This window comes from Saccostrea echinata, unplaced genomic scaffold, assembly GCF_033153115.1.
Source record: "Saccostrea echinata isolate AGI-Se365-2 ecotype Australia unplaced genomic scaffold, CSIRO_AGI_Sech_v1 ptg000009l, whole genome shotgun sequence".
NCBI classification, from domain to species: Eukaryota; Metazoa; Mollusca; class Bivalvia; order Ostreida; family Ostreidae; genus Saccostrea; species Saccostrea echinata.
Window position 1 is genome coordinate 48,653,164 of NW_026889758.1, and position 11,863 is coordinate 48,665,026.

The following is an 11,863-nucleotide window of genomic DNA, read 5'->3' on the forward strand; positions in this document are numbered from 1 at the left end:
GAACCCTAGATGCATCATCCATGCAAGATAGTCACCATATGGCTTCGTTTCTTGGGACGGAGACCCCCCCCCCCCCCCCCCCAAAAAAAAAAAACTTGGGTCACTACCGGAAAATAACCACTGATCATTCAGCATCTGAAAGCTGACTGGTAGAATGAAACATACTATATGCCTTATCCATGCAACTCTCCACTGAATAATATAATGTTAGTTCCTTTAATCTCCAAAAACCTGGGATGTCAACAGTAAAGCTTACCCCCCCCCCCCAACCACCACTTCATGGATTTAAAATATGCTCTTCATGCATTTATCATTCTTTATCTTTAACTAAATGGAAGCCTCCTTATATAGTCTTAGCTATCTAGCACTTCTGGGGCCCTTTTTACAGAACTTATGACTAAGACCAAAAACTTAAGTAGATTGTTAAATTTTGCAAAATTTAACCAGTCTGTTTGAAATTGATAAATTAAAAAAATCTTTCTAAATTCTTGTTTAAAAAGATAAAACCATTTTCAAATTAATGTTAAATAGAAAGTAATAAGCAGAATTAATTTTTGGTCTTAGTTGTAAGTTCTTTTGTATTTAACGGGCCCCAGCAGTGCAATTTCAAGAAGACAAAAATACATTGCAATTTTCACAATTTAATTTTTGCTTCATTATATCTTTCACAAATAAACAAACAATTGGATAATAAAGGAAGAATTTATTAAAATGAACAACATTTTGAATATGTTTATATTCTATACTTCATATAGTATATATTCAAATAATTTATCACATTACATAATTCAAGTTCGACAGCATCAGATTAACTACATTCTGAATTAATAAATTTTTATCTTAATGGTTTACATGGACCTTTATAACAAGTTTTAACTCCTGCACTAAAGCAAATCCTTCTCATATATACGAGTTGTGCAAGTTTGGTTGCAATGAAAACAATGAAAATGTCAATTACCAGAGACTCTGATCATTATAAAGGTTTCATTCACTGAATCAATATTTGAGCATCAGTCTAAGAATCCACAGGTGAATCTAAGAGTGTAGCTTTGTTGGTTATCACCTGTAACTGAGCTCTTTAACCCTTAAACAGTCGCTTAAGAATAAATGTATGTAGAATATTACATGCACCCAATGATACATAATAGTAAATCAAGTTTGGTTCACAGATACCATTTACAAGACATTCCTAAACTCTGTCTAAAGCTAGCATTAATTGTAATAATAGAGCATTTAAGTCGAGCACCAAATACCCAAAGGTGCAGTATAATTTTGTGCAAGTTTATAGCTTGCATACTTCTTGATCAACTGTGTATGATACTCTTTTAAAATCAGCCATGATCACTACAGTGAGAAATAAGCTCTGTATTGACCAGATACTGCCTCATCAGCATATTTGACTATTGCAAAATGTGTGCAAGATAACTAAAATTAGGTATCACTCATTATACCTTAAATTACCTAAATCCTTTCTCAATAAGTGCATGTACTTCTATGGCATTTAAGATGTATTAATACCTGCCAACACATGAAGCAAAGTAAAACAATATGCAGCATCCACATACTAATTTAAGCTTTAATACATACAATATAATAAACTGTTAAATAAAATAATTCCACACGTACATCAATATCACACAAACAGAGCAAAGACAACAATAAATAGTTTGTACAAATTCACAGAGTTATAACTATACTTCCTAGCCTTGACACCCAGTTAAACTAAAGATAAATATCATCTCCTTGGTGTAAAAAAAAGTCTGTGACAAATGCAAGGTTAACAAACACATGTATTTTTGGGAGCATATTATAATGGCCAGGGTTAAAACCAGAGATAAAAAACTTAAAAGTTTTTTATGGAAGAAAAAACTCTGGAAACCTTTTCCATTATAATATATATGCATGCAAAACACATAAGTAAAGGCTGCGAAAATACAGAACAATGCAACTAGTCAATTACAATGTGTAACACAAAATAACATAAAAATATTACTTATGCAATTTTAAGTTTCCTATATTATATATTTAAGGCAAGGTTATAATTGGTGAATTCTTGGGAAATAAGGTAGGTCACCTTAATAAGGAGTGAAAAATGCTTTTAAATATCCTACATCTATTTAAATGATGGGAGGTGTATAGAAACATATCAAGATTTAAGAAAAACGAAGTGGAGAAAACCATTGTAAATTCTTCATTTCAACTTTCAAATTAATAGATAAGTCTTTAAACAGAATCAATACCAATTATGAGGCATTCATTTCAAGATCTAGAGGTCACTGTGACCTTTGCATGGTCCCCAAAGATGCATCTAGTCACAAGGTCAAATATCTTAGGCCTCACAGTGTAAATGATCAAAGCAAAGAGCAGCATTAATGTTGGCCAATTTTATTTCAAGGTCATGGTGACCTACTTAAGGGATGTATAAGCCCCTCAATTTTAATCAATGAATGGGGAGCCATAACCCATGACAGAAAGGCATCATATTTATACTAACTAAAAATTTTCAAGAACACAATCAAATTCCAAAATATGCACACACCGTTTTAGCATTCAAGAAAATTTCAGTGCATAAATATGTCACCTCCCTGGCACAAGTTTTAAATTCTTTTGCACACTCAAAGTCTCCATGATGGAAACTGGCAATTAAGAAATCTGATGGATAATTGCTGTAATCAACAAACACTAGAATATAGCACAAAGCCAGATCGAGCAATTAAATCTGATATCCTAGCTAACACAATGGATACTATGAATAGGGACAATAAGTTTCAACTGCAAAAAATTACAGTGTACATGTAAGCACCAGATGTGCAAGTTGAAAGCAAAGATGAACATACAAGATATTCAGATGCCCGGATAGCTCCCCTTATCAGGTAAACTTCTATCAGTATAAGTACACAATTAATGGTGTCTGTATTAGCAATGAAGTGCATGAAGTTTGAAATACCTATCATATAATCATAGAACTACTATAATCAAACTCTTAACCCTACTCAAATACAATGAATACCCAAGAAAATGAAATTTCACTCACAGTGAGTAAATGCACACATCAAACACTAAACAGGTAGTTGATATTTTAAACTGACAGATGAAGAAACAAGCTGGTGTTGAATGTGGGAGGAAGCTAGAGCTATACCTAGAGAACCCATGGTCCAGACAAACCCATCCTATAAAGTCCCCCATGTACCACCCTTCTCTATCCCCCAATTGGGTAGCATTGGTCAGAAATGAGTGCGCTCACCACTACCCTACCTGAATACAAATTCTTCAAATATTGTTTTATAAGTAAATGTGATAAATAAAAATAATGATCTTTGGTGTTATCTATCTTCCAGTGATGTGCATCATATATATGTATATTTTTGGAGGTCATAGTGACCTACAATAAGGCTGGAAATCACAATGTCCTAAACATCAAGTGACAAAGTAAATTATATCCTGTAGGATTAAATTACAGTGAATTGTAAGTTGTTGAAATGAAAACAAAACCAAGGTTAGCAAATTCCAAAAATGGAGAAGGTGTTTTGCAACACATTGTCCTAAAACAGAATTGTCATCCAATGACATATAACGTTCAAAATCTCTTAAGGACTTCATGTCATGATTATCAATTTTCAATGATATAATACACAGGTCATTGTGATCTATAAATAAGGTTTTTTTTTCCACACACTTTCCTGAAAATGCTTCAAAAGACAAGATTCAATACAGTAACTTACAGGCGAAATGATATAAGCAAACAGCACAAATTAGCCAATTCCAAATAACGTAGGTCACTGTGACCTACATAGAGCTGTGTTCCATTAAGTGCTTCAATTTTAAGTCTGTATAATTTACAAAAGTCTGTATAATTTACGGGGAGTCAGAACCGTGTCAGAAAGGCAGCATATTCACCAACTAAAAATTTTCAAGAACACAATCAAATCCACAAAAATATAGGCACACACCGTTTTAGCATCCAAGAAAATTTCAGTGCATAAATATGTCACCTCCCTGGCACAAGTTTTAAACTCTTGCATATTCACAGTTTTCATAGTGGAAACTGACAATCATGGGATCTAATGGAAATGCTTTGTTTAACAAACTCCACAAACTTAATAATATGACACAAAGCCAGAGCAAATAAAGAACTATCCTATCAAAAGTAGAACCTAATCGGGGCATACTTTCAAGACAGAATTCCAAATAGCTTGCTTATAAGCACAAGATAAGCACAAACACCAAATATGAACATTATAGATGTTCACTTAGGACATTATCCAGATCAGGCATATTTTCATCAGGAATATGAAATGGTATCTGTACCAGCACTAAATTATGATCTATAAATTAAGTTGCATTAAGCGAAAGGTTCCAATATCTTAAGTATAACAATGGAAATGATACAATCCAAAATGGGAAAGGAAATAAGCAAGGTTATATAATTCTAAAATGAGGAAAGTCATCTGATTTAAATAGATATATATAATGCAATATCATCCTTCAGCATCCTACACACATCAGTAGACAGAATTGAAAATTCTAAGCCGGATTAAAATGTCAAGGTTAAGTTAAACCTGTTTAACATACCAAGGTTAAGTGAAGTTATCTGATTTACATACCATGATTAAGTTTCCTGACTTAACATATCAAGGTTACTTGATTAACATATTAAGGTTAAGTTATCCCAATAACACATCAAATTGGAGAACCTTTTAAGATACGTGTCTCAAGGTCAACGTGACCTAAACTTGGGCTCAATCTATATTTTAGGCATCACAGTGTACTTAATGCTATAATCAAAACTGGAAAAGCAAAAAAGCAAGTTCAGCTTATACTAAAATAAGGTCATTGTGACCTACTTAAGAGGTATGTCATGCCCCTCAATTTTAATACATTATAAATGGGAATACAGGAAATCATGTCAGAAAGGCAGCTTATTTATGCTAGCTATAAATTTTCAAGAACACAGTCAAATTCCAAAATAGGCACACACCGTTTTAGTATCCAGGAAAATTTCAGCACATAAATAAGTCACCTCACTGGCAAAATTTCAAATTCTGTTGCACAATCATAAATTCCATAGTGGAAACTGGCAAAAGGCAATTAAGAAATATGTTGGAATTTTTTAACAAACATCAGAATATGGCACAAAGCCACAGGAAAAGAATCAATCAGAGTTGTCCCAACAGACATAATATATACAAAATCAGGACATAAGTGCAGATTCAAATCTGCATATAAGCACTCAAGGTGCATGTCCACACCATGAACACTATAGTGTTCAAAACTGACTGTTAATCAGACCAGGCACACTTTTATCAAGGATACAAAATGCTACTTGTTTTAGCACCCAGTTTAACCTTAACAAAAATACCATTAAACTTTTAGCTTTACCCCAAATGAAATTCTCTTAAATGCAGCACAACATATGAGCATATCAAACATTTGATGGGGGATAAAGACACTCTGAATGTCATGGATACTGGTTTTAATTTGTCCTTAATGAGGCAAGTCATTGTGACCTACCTAAAGGGTACCTCAAGGGCTTTAATTAATTTCAATATGAATGTTTAAAATTTCTATGTCTTCTGAGACTGCTCTAAAACCAGGAAATAAGCTACCAGAGAGATGAGACAGGCGGATCAAAAAAACTATGACATCATATAGCAATCATAATAACAGAATATGAAGCAGGACTAACACACTGTTATCAGCTAGGTTTGTGACAACAGAATTTACAATGATCTATCCTGAACAAAAACAACATAACAACAACAACAAAACACACACACATACATATGTAATAGTTCATGATGTAATGTCCTATCTTCCGAATCTTTGACCATGTCCTTCCTTGCTGTATCCTTTACGGAAAGTCGATCCATATCATTAGGCATTTGTCTTCACTACAAAATATCAAATTAAAATTATTGGCACATTGAAATATTGTAACTTGTAGTTTTGTAAACCCAAAATGCTTGTGATCATGTAAACTGTTGTTAAATTCTTCTTTGAACTTTAATATTCTAGATTTCTCTGATTTATCAATTCAGGTGCAATTGACATTTATACAATAGCTGGAAAATTCTACACAACATACCAAATTAATCAAAGACACCTTCAGAAATTTAACATAGCAAACAACTATAAATAAAATGCATCTCCCCTACATTTTTTACCCCTGAATCTTACCTGAAGGGCTTAAGCTGCAGTCAGTCTCTCCTGTCCAGACTCTTCTTCCGTCTATCAGGCTCTCCCAAGACTTAGGATGGAGCTCTGCCAATATAAATGAACTTCAAGGTCAACAAAAAAAGAGGTACTTGGACTTCATCATATGGCAAACAGAAATAAAGTCTCACAAAGTAAAAAGAGAAGAGTGTGTGTTATAGCCTTACTTTTAGGTTAGGCACCTGTTCTATCCTTAACCTCTGGTTATTGTATGACAGTCTGTAGGCTCTTGAACATGGAATTCAGGTCACCTTAACCATCTGCCTGTTAACAAAAATTATGTGTATGTCACAAATAAAAAGAAATCAGATTTCATCAAATAAGCAAGTTAGGAAAACTCTCAGATGTTGTGTCTTACTTCTAGTTTAAGCAGCAGTCAATCAGTAGTCTTAAACTCCTCCTCTAAAACACGTATCTTGACTTGAACATTGGGTGGAGGCTTGTCAACACACTGCCTAATAATTCATCTGCAGGGCTGGTCGCAGTCGGTGATACACTCTTCCTAATCTGCAGATAGGGGACTGTCTGTCACTGTATCTATAAGATTAAGAGATTTAAGATCAAAAGTTGTTTCAATCTACATCAAGTGTGGAGGAGCAATTTCAATCTACATCAAGTGTGGAGGAGCAATGGGGGTCAATAAAGAGAAGATTGTTTGTCAGCTCTTACCCTTTCTTCTATGATTGGCAGCAGCTGATCCTAGCTCTCTAGATTTCTCTTGATGAATAATGGGGGTTGCTGCTCCAAGGTGGGATAAAACTTGATAACCATGCTTCTGTAAATACAGAGAGTCAATAGGTCAATTATTTCCATACTTGGATCAAGTAAGAATAGAAAACAAAAATCTAAAAGGACAATAATATGCTTTTTTTAAAACCTTTTTGACCAATGATGGCCTGTAGCTGTAGATTTGTGGATACCCTGTATCCTGGATCCTTGCAATGGTCTCCTCTTCAGTTAGTTTCCATCCACCATCTGTCCATCCCTCCACGGAAACCCTGTCAAATATAGAAACTGACAAAAGATTAGTACATTTCCAAAACAATTGATGAAAAATAACAGAAGATAATACTTTTAAATGCATAAATCAGAAAATTATGACACATATTAAGGAAAGGGACACGAACAATTTTAAAGGGAAAGTGCAAAAGGGTTAGTAATGTTAGATGGGGTAGGAAAGACAAAATACAGAAATATGTAAAGGAAAAAAAAAGCTCACCTTATGTCAGGTTTTTAATACAAAAACCAAACCTTTTCCAGACTTCCAGTCATTCCATGTTCTCTTGCTTATGATTGGCTCTGCTGCTCAACAATCATCCTGTCAAATGCAAGTCGGGAAGTTATGATCAAGTTTAAGTCTTATACATTTGTATACATTAATACAAGTTAAAAATAAAGTTTGTGTGCAAGAAGAAAAGCAAGAATCTTACCACATCATGTTAAGTTGGCCTCAGTTACGAGAAGATTCCTCTTTACTGATGGGTCAATGCAAGCCAATCCCTCCTTCTGCTCAGAAAAAAAAAACGAGAAGTATAATTAATGAACTGGAACTTTTTCTAATGGAAGGAGCATAACATAGATTTAAAGAGAGCGATTCAAATTTCTTTTACATGTGAAAAATTTCTACAAGTTTCATCTTTCTTTAAATCACCTATTTTTTTTTTATTATGAATATATGTAGAATGATTCCTCAGTCCAAAAAATTAAATTTTTGCGGAATGATAATAAATTGATGAATCACAAATTTTGACCCAAATTATAGATGGTTAACAGTATTATTTACCTTCAACTGCTGGGTTGGCAACAGTTAATTCTAGCTTTATGTACTCTTGCTGGCAGGTGATGCACTATTTCTAATTAACCGGGCTCATTGCTCGTACAGCCAGCTTCGTTATTATGCTGCTTCCTCACCTTCAAATCAAATTTACGAGTAAGAAATTAGTACATATGCTCAACCACTTTTGATCTGAAGATAGGGGTTAAACGTTTTCTGTAAGATAAAGATATTGCATCAAAAAGGTCCTCATCATAATAAGTTGTACAGATGTACAAGAAATGTTGTCAGTACAGTTAGGAAGAAAGTTGGATTCTTACTTTTCTTCCATGGCTGGCTGCAGTTGATCCCTGCTACATAAGATTTCTGTTGATGATCGAGTAATGGAATTATTTCTCCACCATAGGATCAAGGCTTCCCTTACCATTATTCTGTCAACAAAAAGGGTGACAAGGTTAACAAGATTAATTATTCCCATACTTGGATCATGTGGGAAAAGAAAAAAAATCTGAAAGTGCAATAAATGCTGCTTGCTTTTTTTATTTACCATTTTGGCCAGTAATGGCCTGTAGGCTTGGTGGATATATACCCAGTATCCTTGATCCTCTCAATGCTCTTGTCTTTGATTTGTAGTCGGCAACTAGCTGTCCATTCCTCTACCGAGAACCTGTTGAAGATGGAAACTGACACAAAATTAGTACATTTCAGAAACAATGACAGATGATAATATATATCAATTTATAAATCACCAAAAAAAAAAAGACATAACAAATACATTTCTGGGGAAAGGACACAAACAACTGTATAAGGAAAGTGCAGGTTAGTAATGGTTAGAAAGGGCAGGGAGAGGGAAACAGAAATATATGCAAATAAAACAAAAAAGCTCACCTTATGACTGGTTTTTAAGACAAAAACCAAACCTTTACAAGACTACCAGGCTTCAAGTAGTAATTAACTTTGTCCTCTTGCTTCTGATTGGCTCTGTTGCTCCTTATTCTGTTAATTGAAAGTCATAAAGTCAAGGAAAGGAACAAGTCATGATCAAAGAAAGTGAGTAAGAAGCAGGCATGACTCACATATCTCCAAAAAATAGGCCAGTACAGTAAATCACATTAACAGCAAACGCTTACAACAAAGTGAATTTTATTCCATGTGGTTTTAAAATATACCATAAACATAATGGATTTAACAAATTATATTTATAAAAGGCAAAATTGCTCTTCTCTTACACCTCGTTATAAGTGTTTTACTGTGCAAAGAAGAGAATTAATACCTTACCCTTTCTTCCAAAGTTATCTGCCGTTGATCCTTGCTATAGCTGAACTCTTCCTGATGAGTAATCGAGTTGTTTTCCACAGTGGGATCAAAGCTTTGCCTAATAATAGAGTTAAGAGGTCAAATGATGAAACATGTGACAAATGTACATCTGGAAAAGGAAAAGAAAGTCCAAATGTTAAGTTTATGCCTTACTTAGATCAACTAAGAATAGGAAACAAATGTGCAAGAAATGTAAGTTGTGTCTTACCACTTTGGCCAATGGTGGCCTATTAGCTTAATCGATATCTGTCATCGTCTGATTGGCTGACTATTCTGTCCTTCCCTCTTCTGTTCCGGTTTCAAAATTTGAAAATGACCAAGATTAGTACAGTTTTAAAACAAAAGAAAACAAATGAAAATTCCTATTAATAACACTTTAAAAATACATGACAAATACATATGAGGGAAAGGGAAATAAACAACTATACAGAAACAAGTGCAAATAGGTTAATAAATTTAGAGAGGGTAGAAAGGATATATGCAAAAGAAACAAAACAGTTCACCTGGTGTCTTTTTTATCTCTTTTTCAGACTCCCTGGCTGCTGAGTGGTTCCATGTCCATATCCTCCTTGACCTATAGCTCTCGATGGTCCTGGCTGCTGCACTATGTACTCCCTGTCAACTGAAAGTCAAAAGGTTAAGTGGGACCCACTCTACATAATGTTTAAAATAGCAAAATGTGCAAGAAGAAAAGTGTGACTCTCACCACATCTTGCAAAGTTGGCTTTAGTTGATTGGGGAAACTCTTCTTCGATTTCTGTTGGGTACAGGTAATCTAATGCCTCCTTCTGCTAAAATGGAACAGCAAGTGGCTCCATGTCCTGCTACCTCTGGTGGGCCAGTATTCTGCTCTACATCCTATCAATTAAAAGTCTAGAAGTCAACGTGGAAACAAGTTAAGATCATTTGTCATCCATAGACACCACAATTTTCCTGGTTCAAATTAACTTTAACAGCTCCGTAAACTTGTCCACTTGGCATGAAGATTGGTGTAAGAGGTCTTTGCTATTCAGGACAATTGTTTAAACTGTTTTCTTAGATAACACTGAAAAACTTTCATATACTTACACAAAATAAAGTAGTAAATCTCATTATTTTACAGGTTGGGCACTTAATAGTGAAACATCCATCCATCAGCTGCTGTTGGACTAGATTTTGACTCATAACCTGACAAAATACTAGTAAGAAATGTTAGATGTGCACCCCCCCAACTTTACACTACCCCATGCTTGAAATAATAAATGTTTATGATTCTTATGTAATATCTTGTCTTACGCTATGAATTTTGGAGATGATCAAATAAAGGATTTCTAAAATGTTGATTCATGACAATTTTTGTGAAATTTGGCAGAAAGACCAGGGACATGTAATTTGCCCTAACATAGTCACAAGTCTGTTTATAAAGACAAACCTCTATGCACAGTCTGATGATTACAAATTCCTAAAGAATACTGATTGAACAAATGTTGGAATAGTTTAGATAAGTTAATTAACAACTTTAAAATTGAAAGGGGTCAAAATGATGTCTTTCTGATGAAAAAATTCATTGAAAGGGGAAGTAGTATCTTCAAGCATAGGTAATCAGAGATTACAGAGCTCACCTCAACAAATGTTGTCTTTAAGTAAGGCAAAGTCCCACACTAAACTAATAATCTAGGAGTGTGCATCCCTAGATGCAACATTTATGCAATTTTGGTCTGATAGGGCTTGCAGTTACTTGGGAATGGACTTATCTGAAAACTTAAAACTAGACACTCGTTCAGAAAATGTAAGTCAAATCCAGCATGCGAAGCAAGTTTTGAGATTGTTCGTCCCTTGATGCATCATCCATGCAAGTTTGGTTCAGATAGGCCTTATAGTTACTTGGAAATGAGATCTGCTCCAAAAACTTTAATCTGGTCACTCATCCGGAAAATATAGTTCAGATCCAGCATCTGAAGCAAGTCCAGTAGTGTGAATCCTAAGATGTATAATCCATGCAAGTTTGGTCAATATAGGGTTTATAGTTACTTGGATATGACATCTGCTTCAAAAACTTTAACCTGATCACTCATCCAGAAAATATAGGTCAGATCCAGCATCCGAAGTAAGTCCAGTAGTGTGCATCCTTAGATGTATCATCCATGCAAGTTTAGTCAATATAGGGCTTATAGTTACATGGAAATGACATCTGCTCCAAAAACTTTAACCTGGTCACTCATCCGGAAAATATAGGTCAGATTCTGCATCCGAAGCAAGTCCAGTAGTGTGCATCCTTAAATGTATCATCCATGCAAGTTTGGTCAATATAGGGCTTTTAGTTACTTGGAAATGAGATCTGCTCCAAAAACTAACCTGGTCACTCATCCGGAAAATATAGGTCAGATCCAGCATCTGAAGCAAGTCCAGTAGTGTGAATCCTAAGATGTATAATCCATGCAAGTTTGGTCAATATAGGGTATATAGTTACTTGGATATGACATCTGCTTCAAAAACTTTAACCTGATCACTCATCCAGAAAATATAGGTCAGATCCAGCATCCGAAGTAAGTCCAGTAGTGTGCATCCTTAGATGTATCA

The 11,863-nt window shown here is 34.6% G+C and overlaps 2 long non-coding RNA genes across 2 annotated transcripts; both read right to left on the bottom strand.

The window, feature by feature from the left end:
* Positions 1-770: 770 nt before the first annotated feature.
* Positions 771-9,356, bottom strand: LOC133182973 (uncharacterized). The gene is made up of 11 exons (XR_009720568.1): positions 9,266-9,356; positions 8,535-8,983; positions 8,308-8,418; positions 7,997-8,124; positions 7,644-7,719; positions 7,091-7,531; positions 6,883-6,988; positions 6,572-6,750; positions 6,381-6,477; positions 6,178-6,261; positions 771-5,891 (listed from the first exon to the last, which is right to left on the bottom strand). It is a non-coding gene; the product is annotated as an uncharacterized LOC133182973 (long non-coding RNA).
* Positions 9,357-9,511: 155 nt separating this feature from the next.
* Positions 9,512-11,492, bottom strand: LOC133183865 (uncharacterized). The gene is made up of 4 exons (XR_009720750.1): positions 10,373-11,492; positions 10,011-10,162; positions 9,808-9,926; positions 9,512-9,592 (listed from the first exon to the last, which is right to left on the bottom strand). It is a non-coding gene; the product is annotated as an uncharacterized LOC133183865 (long non-coding RNA).
* Between the last annotated feature and the right edge of the window lie 371 nt (positions 11,493-11,863).